The sequence below is a fragment of the Lacerta agilis genome, chromosome 17 (genome assembly GCF_009819535.1).
Source record: "Lacerta agilis isolate rLacAgi1 chromosome 17, rLacAgi1.pri, whole genome shotgun sequence".
Lineage (NCBI taxonomy): Eukaryota > Metazoa > Chordata > Lepidosauria > Squamata > Lacertidae > Lacerta > Lacerta agilis.
The window spans coordinates 34,637,969-34,653,225 of NC_046328.1; positions in this window are offsets into that span (position 1 = coordinate 34,637,969).

The window sequence follows — 15,257 nt, forward strand, 5'->3', positions numbered from 1 at the left end:
TATATATATTTAATGCCTGCTTGTTGTCCTCCTGGGTTAACCTCACAGTTAGACGCCTCCAGCTTCATTCCTGTATCCCTCACGAAACTGAAATTCTTCAATCAATCTCAAAAATCCAAATGAAGGAGTCTTTTTTTCCTGAAAATAGATGTTGCTTTCATTTTCTGCATGGTGTCTGGGATATGAATGAATAAATCTGAATTAATGGCAATACCTTGTGCTGTTGGTCTGCTCTGTCTTCCATGAGATCACCATCCATCCATCCATCCATCCATCCATCCATCCATCCATCCATTCACCACCATCATTATTTATTAAATTTGTATACTGCACATCAGCCAACGATCACAAACATAAAATTACAAACTGAAAACACAAAATACATAATAAAACAAAGGCAAAAGCAAAACAAAGTGATAACACACACACACCCAACACACACACACACACACACACACACACACACACTAAAAAGCCATAGACTGTTAATCAATCAAATATCTGGTTAAAGAGATTTTATCATTTATTAAATTTCAGTGGGTCTCCTCTTTGTTGTCAACTGAGTCTCGCCAACTCAGGAAATGACCAACAGTGCTCCTGCAAGATCTCAGTGGTCCCTGAGGGAGCTCAGCTCTTCTTGTTGGCATTCATCTGTCTCGAAAACAATGGAGTGTGCCTCTTGGGCTGAAGTCAAACCACTATTTTAGCAACACTGACGTCACCTCCCCAGGGTGCAAGCCTGGGCAGTTTGTGTGGATGTCCAGAGCTCCCCAGACAACAGGCCTTGCTGGTGTGGTCCAAAGCACATCAATATGTTTGGCATCAGCTTAGCTCCAGGAGTTTCCAGAAGGAACTGTAGAGATTGCCATCCAACCTCTTATGGACTCCACTCTGCATTTGTGTAAGGTTTACTCTTTAGCCTTTTCTTCTGCAAAATTGAAGCAAAACGACTGGTAATGATGAGAGTTAGAGTCCAGCAACATCTGGAGGACCACAGGTCCCCTACACATGACAAATGGGGGGGCATCTTCTACATGTTTCAAGCAGGAAAAGAGTTATTTATTCACCAGGTTAAGGCTCCAGGAGTGAAGGTTTTAGCCAGAACAATGAAAACGCTGGCTGAAAGGCCACGACTTATTGCTACAATTCAATTATTTTTACATATACAGTCATGGGTCCCTAGATTTCACACATAACTTACAAAGTCATGTTGCGTTAATGATATATTTATCTGCTGCAGTATCACTTGGAGTGTTTTTTCTGGTCATCATATACCAGCTCACCTTCAGAGCATGGGGGTGTGACAGGCATGAGATGTGTGTGACAGGCATGAGATATTGCATCACAAGCACATCATTGGATCTCAGCCAGAGTGTTTGAGATAGTACTGATGACAGTACTTGCGTAGATGAGCAATTACTGAAATTAGGCTTGGCTTCATGTAACCAAAGTCCATCCATACGTTTGGCATCAGCTTGGCTTCAGGACTTCCCAGAAGGAGCTGTAAAGATTGCCATTCAATATGTTAGGGACTCCACTCTGGATTTGTGTAGGGTTTACTATTTAGCCTTTTCTTCTGCTGAAGTTATCGCACAAGACTGTGGAGGTTCAGGACCAGAGTTGTTGTTGTTGTTGTTGTTGTTGTTGTTGTTGTTGTTGTTGTTGTTGTTTGTATCCTGCCCATATGACTGGGTCCCCCCAGCCATTCTGGGCGGCTTCCAGCAAATATTAAATACATTAAAATGTCACAGATTAAAAACTTCCTTCAGGTATTTTCTGAATGTCAAGTAGTTGCTTATCTGACCTCTGATGGGAGGGAGTTCCACAGGGCGGGTGCCACTACCAATAAGGCCCTCTGCCTGCTTCCCTGTAACTTGGCTTCTCACAGGGAGGGAACTGCCAGAAGGCCCTCGGTGCTGGACTTCAGTGTCTGGGCTGGAGACGCTCCTTCAGGTATACAGGACTGAGGTCAGCACCAACACTTTGAATTGTGCTCGGAAACGTACTGGGAGCCAATGTAGATCTCTCAGGACCTTCCCAGATTGATGAGCCCGATCTTCCCCTCACTTCTTTCTACAACACATACAGAAACCACCTTCTTGACCTTTGGACCCACTATTTGTCTCATCTGCTGGCGCCTGTCTTCACATGCAAGTAAGGTCCCTAACACACTGAGGGTTTGAGACTCATTGGCTACCCTCTCCTGGTTGAGCCAGTCAAAGCCATGCCTGGGTTGTGGTTGCTGTCACATGCTAACAGTTTCTAGGAGCCACATGTGAGAGCTGAGTACAGGGTGGCGAGCAAAGGCGTGCCCCCTTCCCTAACACTCCATACACCCCAGGTGTTCAGGACTTTGTATTTTAATGTGAGGATCTTGAACCTGGCTCACTGGTAAGACGGGCAGCCAGTGAATATGCTTTAGCAATGGTGTCACATGTTAGTCAGATGCCTCCATCAGCCAGATACTCCTATAAGGCATCGGGCCAGCACATTCTGCAACAGTTAAAGCTTCCAAACAAGGCCAAAAGGGCTGCCCTCACATGCTCATTGCAGTAGTCCAGCTTTGCGGTTACAAACATGTGGACTAAAGTAGTCTGGCTAAACATGTGGACTAAAGTAGTCTGGGTATAACTGTTTTAAGTTAGTTAGAAGCAAACACCAGTATTCAACTAAATAATTGCATAACCATAATGAACCATTTGGGCAATGAAACTTCCCCCTCTCCACCCTGTGTGTGACTTGCACCATCCTCAAATCTGCTCTACAGGTTGGAGGAAACCCGTGAAAATATACATAAACTCCCAGAAAAAGCAAAACGACTGGTAATGATGGGAGTTAGAATCCAGCAACATCTGGAGGACCACAGGTCCCCTACACATGACAAATGGGGGGGGGGCATTTATTGCATGTTTCAAACATTTCAAAGGTAGTCAGCAAAAGGGTTGTTTGTTCACCAGGTTAAGTCTCCAGGAGTGAAGGTTTTAGCCAGAACAATGAAAACGCTGGGTGAAAGGCCACGTCGTATTTCTACAATCCAATTCTTTTCACATATAAAGTCATGGGTTCCTAGATTTTACACATAACTTCCAAAGTTATTCTGTGTAAATAATATACTTATCAGCTGCAGCATCACTTGGAGTGTTTTTCTGGTCATCATATACCAGCTCACCTTCTGAGCATGGGTGTTAGGTGTGATAAGCATGAGATATTGCATCACAAGCACATCCTTTGATCTCAGCCAGAGTGTTTGAGGTAGTACTGATGACAGTTTTTGCATAGATGAGCAATTACTTAAATCAGGCTTGGCTTCATGTAATCAAACTCCATTCCGTTTATTAAATTATGCATTGCGCAAAGAAAGCCAATAAAGTTTTTCTACCTCTCTCATCAAACTAGAACTCGTGGACATCCAGTAATGAATGTTGGATGATTTGGGAGTTTCCATTGGAATTTCCATTCAAGCATTTCTTCCAACCACGCATAGTTAAACTATGGAACTTGTTCCCACAGGATACAGTGATGGCCACCAACTTGGGTGGCTTTAAGAGAGGATTGGGAAAAATGTGGAAGGTAAGGCTACTGATGGCTGCTAGGCATGATGGCTATGCTGTGCTCCCACAGAAGGCAGCAGTGCTTTGAAATGCCAGTTGCTGGAAACTACAGGAGGGGAGAGTCACTCATGCTCAAATCTTGCTTGTGAGCTTCCTACTGGGGCATTTGGTTGGCCACTGGGAGAACAGGAGGCTGGAGTAGATGGGTCATTGTCCTGATCCAGCAGCCTCTTCTTATGTGGGGATCCTGTGGACAGCTGTTGTTGGACTCCAATTTCCTGCAGCTCCAGCCAACATGACCGATATCCAAGAGAGATGGGAGCTGGAGACCAGCAGCATTTGAGGATCACATCCCTGCTTATCAGCACAATTTGGGGTCAACACTTTACTGAAGACCGGGCTCTTCTAATGTTCTTAGAGAGCCAGTGTGTTGTAGTGGTTAAGAGCAGTAGACTCGTAATCTGGGGAACCGGGTTCGCGTCCCCGCTCCTCCACATGCAGCTGCTGGGTGACCTTGGGCTAGTCACACTTCTCTGAAGTCTCTCAGCCCCACTCACCTCACAGAGTGTTTGTTGTGGGGGAGGAAGGGAAAGGAGAATGTTAGCCGCTTTGAGACTCCTTCGGGTAGTGATAAAGCAGGATATCAAATCCAAACTCTTCTTCTTAATTGTAATTTTCATTAAATTTTCTGTTTTGCTTCTTACCCTCTACCACCCGTACCCTCCACCATCCATTTGAAGTATTCTATATCAAAGATGTGGGAGATTGTATGTATTGTATGTATGCATATCTATATATGCCTATCTGTATGTTTTTATATTAAATATATTTTTCAATAAAAAAATTAAAAATTAAAAAAATCCGTTTTACAATTTAAAGTACTCATTTTTTACATCCTTAAGATATCAATGACTTCCCTTCTTCTCTTTCCATGGTTCTTTTTGCATATCATAAATCCCTGCATATTTTGGCTCTTCTAATGTTCTCATGATACCCAGGTGGCACTGTGGGTTAAACCACAGAGTCTAGGGCTTGCCAATCAGAAGGTCGGTGGTTCGAATCCCTGCCACGGGGTGAGCTCCCGTTGCTCGGTCCCAGCTCCTGCCCACCTAGCAGTTCGAAAGCACATCAAAGTGCAAGTAGATAAATAGGTACCACTCCGGCTGGAAGGTAAACAGCGTTTCTGGGTGCTGCTCTGGTTCGCCAGAAGCGGCTTTGTCATGCTGGCCACATGACCCGGAAGCTGTCTGCAGACAAACGCCGGCTCCCTCGGCCTACAGAGTGAGATGAGCGCCGCAACCCCAGAGTCGGACACGACTGGACCTAATGGTCAGGGGTCCCTTTACCTTTTTAATGTTCTCATACTGCCTTTCAACTTGGCAGTTCCATTTAGATCTCACTAAGAGATATTGATAGATGCTTGCACCTCCATTAATTTTTCTCTCCCCCCCTTTTTACCAGCTAGTTCATTGCCACGTCACCTGGAAACCCCGCGTCCTAATATGGATTCTGCTCTCCCTTGCATCCTAATTGCTGTTATTCTTTAAGATGACATTTCCCAATGGTCAGATCATGCACTCGTGTTGCAATATGTCCATCTCATCACACCTACTACCAGCCTTCAGAAGGCGAGATAGCATTTTATGATGCTCCAAATGATCAGGCAGGAGATAGGTTGCTCAGATTCCACATGAATCACTCCTGCATTTCATACGTGGCCCCAGTCTTTTCCAAGTGTTCATCAAATATGAAGGAATGCATATGTAGCATGGAGTGGTCAATGGATACAATTCATGGAAGTCAATGGTGAGTAACAATCAAACAGGTGCAGCAGAAATGGATGTTATGGAACTAGCATCCTTCAGGATACTAGAACTTAACTTTTGAAGTTCTGGTTCAAGTTCAACCAGGAAGAAGAAGAAGAAGAAGAAGAAGAAGAAGAAGAAGAAGAAGAAGAAGAAGAAGAAGAAGAAGGAGAAGAAGAGTTTGGATTTGATAGCCTGCTTTTCACTACCCAAAGGAGTCTCAAAGCGGCTAACATTCTCCTTTCCCTTCCTCCCCCACAACAAACACTCTGTGAGGTGAGTGGGGCTGAGGGACTTCAAAGAAGTGTGAGTAGCCCAAGGTCACCCAGCAGCTGCATGTGGAGGAGCGGGGAAGCGAACCTGGTTCACCAGATTACGAGTCTACTGCTCTTAACCACTACACCACACTGGCTCTCAAACCAGTCTCAAAAAGAACAAACTCCAGATCATGTTTGTCCCTTTCATGTTCATTTGATCCAGCAAAGTTCTTTTTATGCCATCCTGTTCATTTACAAAATGTGATAAATGAAAAAATATAGACAAAGCAGTAAATTATTATTATTGTTATTATTTATTAAATTTGTATACCTCCCTATACCCGCAGGTAACTCAGGGCAGTTACAAAATAAACATTATATAAAAAAGCACAAAAAACTTAATAAAAATCAAAACAAAAACAACCCAATAATCATCCCTCCTGAACACATTTTAAAAGGGCACATTTAACCTAATTTTAAAAGAACACATTTAGCCAAAGGCCTGGTTAAATAGCTTCTTATAGAGTTGTTTATGCACCTTCTTCAAAGTTTAAAGGAAATTGTATTCACTGGCTGCCCCTCCCCAAAAGGGGGGGGGGCAGAAGGACCCATGGGGACTTTTCTGGGTAGGCAATTATAAAGTCTAAGACCCACCTAACCTTTGGTGGTGGTGGTGGTGGTGGTGGTGGTGGAGGAGGGGTTACAGAGGCAAAGCCACCAAAGGAACGCTTATCTCATGCACTGGTTGGTAGTATGGAATCATTCAAGTATCCTGTCCTCAGACAGTGTAGGACATAGGCAGTGAAATGAGTGGAGGGCTCTTTGCTTAAACATACAGTATGTCTTCCAGAGCCAGCCCAATCCCCAGACAGATTGGTTAACCCTGATGTGCCCCAGATCCCCGGCCGGGGACTGGGAGGGATAAACACCCAGTGCCTAAGCCAAGGTCTTCCAACATCTGAAAGTTTAATAAAGTTGTGGCCAATTTTAATCCCATAGCATGTTGTCAGGAGTCATTATTCCACCCTGGTGTTGCCTGGGTCAAGGGGTCTCCGCCTGGGCATGCAAAACTAATTCACCATCAGTTTACCAGACAATTATGGGAACTACTTTCAGGTATACAGTGATACCTTGGTTTACAACCATAATCCATTCCGGAGGTCCGGTTGTAAACTAAAACAGGTTGTAACCCAAGGCGCACTTTCGTCAATAGGGCCTCCCCCCAAAAAATCGGGTTGTAATAAAAAGGGGGGTGTAATCCCCCCAAAAGGACACACACTTCAGGGTTTGATGTGGTTGTAATCCAAAATGGTTGCCAACCAAGGTACCACTGTAGTCCAAAGGTTTTGTGAACTAATTCAGTGCACTCAACTACGTAGTTCATTCCGAGCACTGGGTCACCTGCAAGAGACTTCAGTTAATGGGCCCCATTGAGCAACTCACCTGATGCTATACTGTATCATCCATAAATACTTCTCTAAGTGCTTTCCACTTCGATGTCAAAATCATCAGTGTATTAAACCGGGATAGCATTAATCACCCACAATTTTAGTTAATGAGAGATATTTAATGAGATATATGGATTAAGCCAAGTATCTTAAACTGGAAGGTGGCAAACCAGAGAGGATATGAGCCTTTCATCAAGAATTGGTGGCTTTTTGGAACTGCTTCACTTCCTCTAGGAAGGGTTTGTTTGCCATATAAAAGGTCCCTGGTCCACAGGCTCTTCACTCGTTTGTTAGAACTTCTTGAGCACTTCCAAAGTTGGGCAAGGTAAGCTGCACTTTGCTGATCTCTTCTGATGCAGGGAAAATATATGTTTGGTGGAATTTGGTTGTTCCTTCATTCCTTCATACATTCCTTCACTATCAGTTCTTTTTGCAAGTTCATAAATTCATGTTGTCGAGAGGGAGGCTGTCCCTCAGCTCTGTGTCTCGGTTCCATTTTGTCCCATACCAGAGCCAAAAACAATCTTCTTGAAAGAATAGGCCAGGTATGGGGAATCTGTGTCACTCCAGATACTATTAGACTCCCACCATCCCTGACACTTAGCTATGGTGACTGGGGATGATGAAGGAGGAGTGGAGATCCAGCGAGTTTCCCATCCCTGGAATATAGGGGCTGTAGCCAATGCTTTTGCTACTCAGAGTTGTTGTTTGTTGTTTAGTCATTTAGTCATGTCCAACTCTTCGTGACCCCATGGACCAGGGCATGCCAGGCACTCCTGTCTTCCACTGCCTCCCGCATTTTGGTCAAACTCACGTTAGTAGCTTCGAAAACACTGTCCAGCCATCTCGTCCTCTGTCATCCCCTTCTCCTTGTGCCCTCAATCTTTCCCAGCATCAGGGTTTACTCAGAGTAGACACATCCAAAATTACAGACATGCCTAACTTGGGTCCATTTATTTCAGTGGACTGAATTGAGTGCAACCCTAGGATATTATTATTATTATTATTATTATTATTATTATTATTATTATTATTATTATTATTATTATTAAATTCCTAACTCACCTTTCGTCCAAGTGGCCCAAGGTGGCATACATGGTTTTCCCTCTACCCATTTTATCCTCCCAACCACACTGAGACAATGTCTAGACCAGCTTCATGTTTGAATGGGGACAAGAACACTCTCCTAGGTCTTCGCCCAACTCTCTACCAACCCTGGCTCTTGGTGTATGTAGAGCCATGTTCCCAATAGTTGGATTTAGGCTGTCAACAAAACCTTTTGGTGCATAGAGAAGAAAGGGCAAAAGTTAAAGGGACCCCTGACAATTAGGTCCAGTCGTGGACGACTCTGAGGGTTGCAACGCTCATCTCGCTTTACTGGCCAAGGGAGTCCAGCTTCTGGGTCATGTGGCCAGCATGACTGAGCCGCTTCCAGCGAACCAGAGCAGCGCACGGAAATGCCTTTTACCTTCCTGCTTTGAACAGGAACAAACATTTCTTATCTCTTGCAACAAACTATATAGGCAGGAATTAAAGATTTCTCCATGGTTGTTTGAACTTTGAGATGGTGGCAAAAGCAACATGTCAAGACATAGAACTAGTGGTCAGGGGAAGTGAATGCGTCGCTCAGGGATTAGTGGAGAGCAATAGCACCTTGCTTGGCCTAGTTCAACTCTCTGTAACTCTCCTTCCCAATCTTTCTTTCTAGGTTTACCCTTCTCTCTAAAGATGAGCTGTTGTCGCTGCTGCAGAGGTCGTGGCTGCTGCTGTTGCCGGAGGCCCAGTCCAAGACTGGTCTATTATGTCAGCAGACCCACCCAAAGCTGTTGGATCACCCGGTATTCCTATTCGTCCTGCTGTGCTCCTAGGGCTCAGCTCCCCATCCAGCAGTGTTGCCCCCCAGTGAAGAAATGCTAAAGGAACACCATCAGCACCGAGTAGTCCTGTGAGTCTCAGTCTCAGCAGCTGAGAGGTGAAGGAAGGTCATAATTTGCAGTCCCAGTTTGTCTACTTTCTGGATTATCTTCTGTGCCGGATTAGATGCCTGAAGCTTTTTCCCCGCCTCCACACTCTAATTGCATTGTGTTCTGCCCTTCTCCCCACTTTGTTCTTGGAATCAAACATTAATCGTGTTATATAATCACAGGGTTGGTGACACTCTCATTGTTTTTCTTTGTGTCCTTGTTAGTCTGGCTTACAGTTCTTTAGCGATTCCTTTCTTTGCATGTATTCTACACTTAAAGGCTGAAACTGTCATTCCACAGGAAACTGTAGTTCTTTTGCAAGAGAGCCCTAGCTTTCTTCACCAGAGAAACCTCGGCAACCTCAACAAACTATGCTTCCCAAGATCATAGAACCTCATAGTATAAAACCAGCAGAGGTTCGTAGCATAGCCAAAATGGCACCATCCAGTTCGTGTTGGACTACAACACCCATCATCCTTTAACCGTGCTGAATGGGACTAATGAGAGCAAGCGTCTCAACTTCTGTTGTGCACCAAATCCAGCCACATCTGATCGACATTATGCTGGCTACAGACATACTCAGTGTTTCAATCTCCTAATGAAGCAACAATAAAATTTCTGAAATGACGTATGTTCCATTTGTCTTCTGCTTTATTCCCCTTGAATCTCTTGTTTCCATCACAGTTCCTAGATGCTGCAATGCACATGGGCTTCTGGGAGTTTCCTCTGGCTATGTCAGGACTGTCCCTGCCATTAGGCAGTGAGGCAGCTGCTTCAGACAGCTGAGGGTGAAGGTGTGTGAGGTGGACAGACATCCCACCTGACATTTGTCAGATTCTGCATGTAGTATTGGGTGGGTGGGTGTCTAATGGACTTCCATCTCCAAGTGCACATTTAGTTACAGGTAAGAATCCATTAATTAATTGCTCATCTTCTAACATTGTGTATGCCATCAAATGCCAACAGTGCCCTTGGACAAACAGGCCAAACCCTACACCAAAGGATAAATGGACATAAATCTGACATCAGGAACCACAAGACAGAGAAACCAGTAGAACACTTCAGTCTCCCAGGACATTCTATAAGAGATCTCAAAGTAGCTGTCATATTACAAAAGAATTTCATAAATAGACTGGAAAGAGAAGTTGCTGAATTGCAACTAATCACCAAACTTAAAACCATGGAGAGACCTGGTCTGAATAGAGACATTGGATTCTTATCTCATTATACATAATAAAGCTATTTTTAGCCATCTCACCCCTTGCTTTTTCCTGTTAAGACCAATTGCAGTCATTAACAGTCGCCAACAGTTTTACCACACCTATCAGCCAATCACCCATTCCCACCACCCTTCTGAGTAATACCCCCCCCCAACCCTCTCACTATAAATAAGGGTCTGGTGAAAACTCATACCAATAACAAACTCAGTTGGTCTCTAAGGTGCTACTGGAAGGATGTGTATGTGTGTGCGTGTGTGTGAAGTGCACATTGTTATGCTCTAGAGAAGTTGTTAAAACACAACTCGCCAGCCTCCATATCCATTGCACTTCTAGCTGATAGCTGAGAGGGATGATGGTGTCCTACTTTGAAGTGTGGCAAACAGGTTGCAAGACAAGGTGGCATTCAGGATGGAAACGAGGCAAGGCGGGATAAAGGTCAGCCTGGATGCAGACTTGTCCAAAGGGAAATACAGAGCTCTGAAGTTGTTCCACTGAAGAATAAGCTGAAACTGAGCCCTTGCTCATTAGGTACAGATGAATTGTGAGCGCCACCACACATGGTGTGAGATTCTGCTCTGCTTAAAGGGGCAAAGCCTCCTACTGCAACAGATTGAGGGTGGTTCAGGTCTTCCAGGGTCTTCTGAAATGGAGTCCTCAGAATCACCATGGCAGTGCCACATTCTTGAGCTGGGCTTGCGGGGAACACTGGCTTCGCAGCCACCTGATCAAGAAGAATCCGACTCCTGGTCCCAGACAGAGTCATAGCAGAGGCACAACTCAGGCATTCTCTTCTGATGGGAGGCACAGCAGAAAGCCAGTGGCACCTGGTACTGCCCATTGGGACTGGTAGGACAGAGAAGCCACCAGGAGTAGGAGGAGCCAGAGGGAATGACAGGCAGCGTCACGCTCTGTGTGATGGCAAGGCAACAAATATTTTCAGATTTGCTGAGGGCTGAGAAAGGTTGGTGAGGCAGTGCCCCCATTGCCCTAATGGATTCATTGCCACATATCCGTGTCTAGACTGTACACAGGGCTGGCGTTGGGTGGTAGGGAGTGGCGACTGGAGGTGAGGCTTTGCAGGCAAAGTGAGAATGAAGTAGCCACCACAGGCACACGACAGACTTAGGACAGGAGTGGGGAACCCTGTTGGTTATTTAATTACGGATGGGGGGTGAATTCAATCTTTTTGCAGGAATTTCCATAACTACTTCTTCCCCTTTACTTCTTTTTTGGAGTGGGGAGGAGAGAAAGGGCTCTTAAATGTTTAAATTTAAACAAGACTAGAGATATACAGTTAGGAAGATAAGCATCAGGGTTTGGCGTTCCAGGAAATTTGAGTGATGTCAACAACCTCATTATCAACTTAACAAGGAGGAACACCGCAGCATTGAAAAACATTTAATGTGTTTGCTCGGACTGTGCAACTGTTTGAAAGGGAAGGTTCGGAACCAAGAGCCAAACTTTTGTTGCTTAGTCCAAGAGTGGAGAACCTCAGACCTGGAGGCCACATGCATCCCCAAGCCTCTCCATATGTAGTTTTAAGATGAGTACTGTATCCTTTTTAATCTATTTTATTGTTAGTAATTGTAAACCAGACTGTGCTGTTTCTGTTTTTGGTTGTTATGTCTATGGGCTTAAAGCCAAAATAAATTGAGTTGAGATGTATTTTTAAGATATATTTATATACCGCTATGTCATAAAAATGTGTGACCCAGGTGGCGCTGTGGGTTAAACCACAGAGTCTAGGGCTTGGGCTTGCTGATCAGAAGGTTGGCGGTTTGAATCCCTGTGATGGGGTGAGCTCCCATTGCTCGGTCCCAGCTCGGTCCCAGCTCCTGCCAACCTAGCAGTTTGAAAGCACATCAAAGTGCTAGTAGATAAATAGGGACTGCTCTGGCTGGAAGGTAAACGGTGTTTCCGTGCGCTGCTCTGGTTCACCAGAAGCGGCTTAGTCATGCTGGCCACATGACCCAGAAGCTGTCTGCGGACAAATGCCAGCTCCCTCGGCCTATAGAGCGAGATGAGCGCTGCAACCCCACAGTCTGACACGACTGGACCTGATGGTCAAGGGTCCCTTTACCTCTACCTATGTCATAAAAATATATCAAAGCTTTCTATAGCAATGAAAAATAAAACACTGTCATAAAAACCACATAAAGATTAAAAACTAACACCCATGAACCATTGTGGAAGGAGGTCTCCTAAACTGCCTGCACAGGCCTGGTGTAATAGTAAGGTTTTCAGCTTGAGTTTAAAGTTGGCACAGAAGGCACCTGCTGAATTTCTATGGCAGAGCATCACACAGGAACGGGTGAATAGAACTAAAGGCTTGGGTTTCTTGTCGATGTCAAATGAGACGCACCAACTTGGGGAATGGCAATCTCAATGATCAAGCTGGAATGTAAGGTGTGATCTTCCCCACACCCCTAGCTGAAACTACCTCCACTGTCAGAAGCAACATGGTCCTGAAAACAAGTAGCTGGAAGTAGCAGGAGGGAAGATGTGCTCTTGAGCACAAGTCCTGCTTGCAGATCCTCCCTAGGCATTTAGTTGGTCACTGTGAGAACAGGATGCTGGACTGGGTGGGCTATTGACCTAATCCATCAAGGTATTTCTTAAGTTCCTATACAGCTCAAGACCAGGTAACTTGAGAGACAGCCTTTCCCATTATACACCCAGTAGATCACTGAGATATGTGGGAGAGTCTTTCCTGCAAATTGCAATCACCTCAAATGCCCTCTCAGCAGTGACCTGGAGCAGGGCTTTGAGAGTGGCTGCCTCTGTTCTGCAGAACAGCATTCCTGGCAAGACACAACAGGCACCCACTTTCTGTACTTGCTGGAAACGGTTAATGATGCTTTTGTTCCAATAAGCTTTCCCAGCCGGATAAATGGTTCTCCATCATGACTTTGTATGGTTTAAGTCTTCTTTTTAAATACGCTTGTTGTTTTGCGTTTCTAATCACCTTACGTGTAAATAGCCTTGAGTCAGTGGTTCAGAAGATGATTAATAAATTAATTGCAAGAATAATAGGCATGAGAATATTCTCAGGAAACCATTGGCTACAAGAATATCAAGTCATCATATAAGTTTATTGAAATATGATTGAAAGGAGCCCAGGCACCAAGAAGAAAATGGGGACACCGTGTCTGACCTTAAAAAGGCTCCCCCTTTCATTGCCGAGAAGACATCAGAAAAGATTAAAGGGAGGGGAAGAAGGAGAGAGAGAGAGAGAGAGAGAGAGAGAGAGAGAGAGAGAGAGAAGGAGGGAGGTTCAAAGCTTTAGGTGCTTAATTTAGCAGGGTGACTCTGTCAAAGATGTAAATTCCACCTGGAAGCTTCTGTTGAGACTGCATTCCTTATTCCTTAGCATTTCTTGGAGCCGCATCCTTTGGTACTGCAGCATGGAGGACAGCAGGGGGCGCAGCAAGTTTGGCAGCAAGGAATGCAGCAAGACTTGGAACTGCCGCAGCAGGACTGGCCGCAGCCCTTGGAACTGCCGCAGCAGGATTGGCCGCAGCCCTTGGAGCTGCCGCAGCAGGACTGGCCGCAGCCCTTGGAACTGCCGCAGCAGGACTGGCTGCAGCCCTTGGAACTGCCGCAGCAGGACTGGCCACAGCCCTTGGAACTGCCGCAGCAGGACTGGCTGCAGCCCTTGGAACTGCCGCAGCAGGACTGGCTGCAGCAAGGGGAGCAGCAGGATTGAGAGCAGCAAGGGATGCAACAGCAGGGGGAGCAACAGGTCTGGCTGCAGCAGGGGGAGCAGCAGGACTGGCCGCAGCAGGACTGGCCACAGCAGGACTGGCCACAGCAGGGCACAGCGCAGCACAGGAGAGCTGTGCCACAGGATGAAGAGCAGCAATCGTTACAGCCCATGATTTATGGAGTGGAGGCAAAGCTGAAATGGAATAATAAAAAAGACATTGCATTTATTAGGGGCAAGCTCTCCGTTGTTTTTTATGGATAACCATTTCTTGCATGGATTTCCTAGGGTGTTGCAAATGCTCTACAAGACCCCACCACATACCCAACCCAATTTGCTTTTGTCATTCCTCTTACTGCTCCATCTTTGGCAAAAATAAATTTTAAAAAAGACATGGAATGGAGATTCTTATTGACTTATACACATTCCAGTCAATCAGGGATCCCATGGGCAACAAAACGACATTACAAACATTTTCATTTTGTAGAAATGCCAAATAAGAACAATTTTTTAAAAAATTGCCACATTTTTCAGGTCCCCAAGTTATTGTGAAAATGAGAGGGAGAGTTTAGCAGGGTGTCCGTCCATCCCCCTTCTTTTCATTAAAATGTGCTTCATATTCCAGCTCAAACTTGCAAAAAAAAGGGGGGGAAGCTACTTCTTTCTTCACCTGCAGTAATAATCTTTTTCTTATGGACAGGCTACATATTTCAGGCCTCTGACGTGCCACAAGCAGTCATGCTCTAGTAGCTTTGCAGGACTGGTTTGCAAGGCATACTCAGAATACCGTGGTATTGTTGGCGTACTCCAAGACAAGCATTTTATCATTAAGTAGGTATAAGGTATACCCCCTAGTGAAGTGGAACGCACAGTAAATTGCTAGCAATATTTTTTTCCCAACCAACATAACAACTCTACTGGTGGCATTTAAAATTTAGGGCAATGGTGGGTAGCCAGTGGCTTCCAGATGGAAGCCAAAACTTATTGCTATAATATTTTTTTAAAAAAATTCTGTTCTATTGGTAGTATAATAAATACATTGTAAAGGTAAAGGACCCCTGAGCGGTTAAGTCAAGTCAAAGGAGTCTATGGGGTTGCAGCGCTCATCTCGCTTTCAGGCCGAGGGAGCCGGTGTTTGTCCACAGACAGCTTTCTGGATCATGTAGCCAGCAAGACTATACCGCTTCTGGCACAACGGGACACTGTGACAGAAACCAGAGCGCGTGGAAACTCCGTTTACTTTCCTGCCACAGTGGTACCTATTTATCTACTTGCACTGGCATGTTTTAGAATTGCTAGTTAGGCAGGA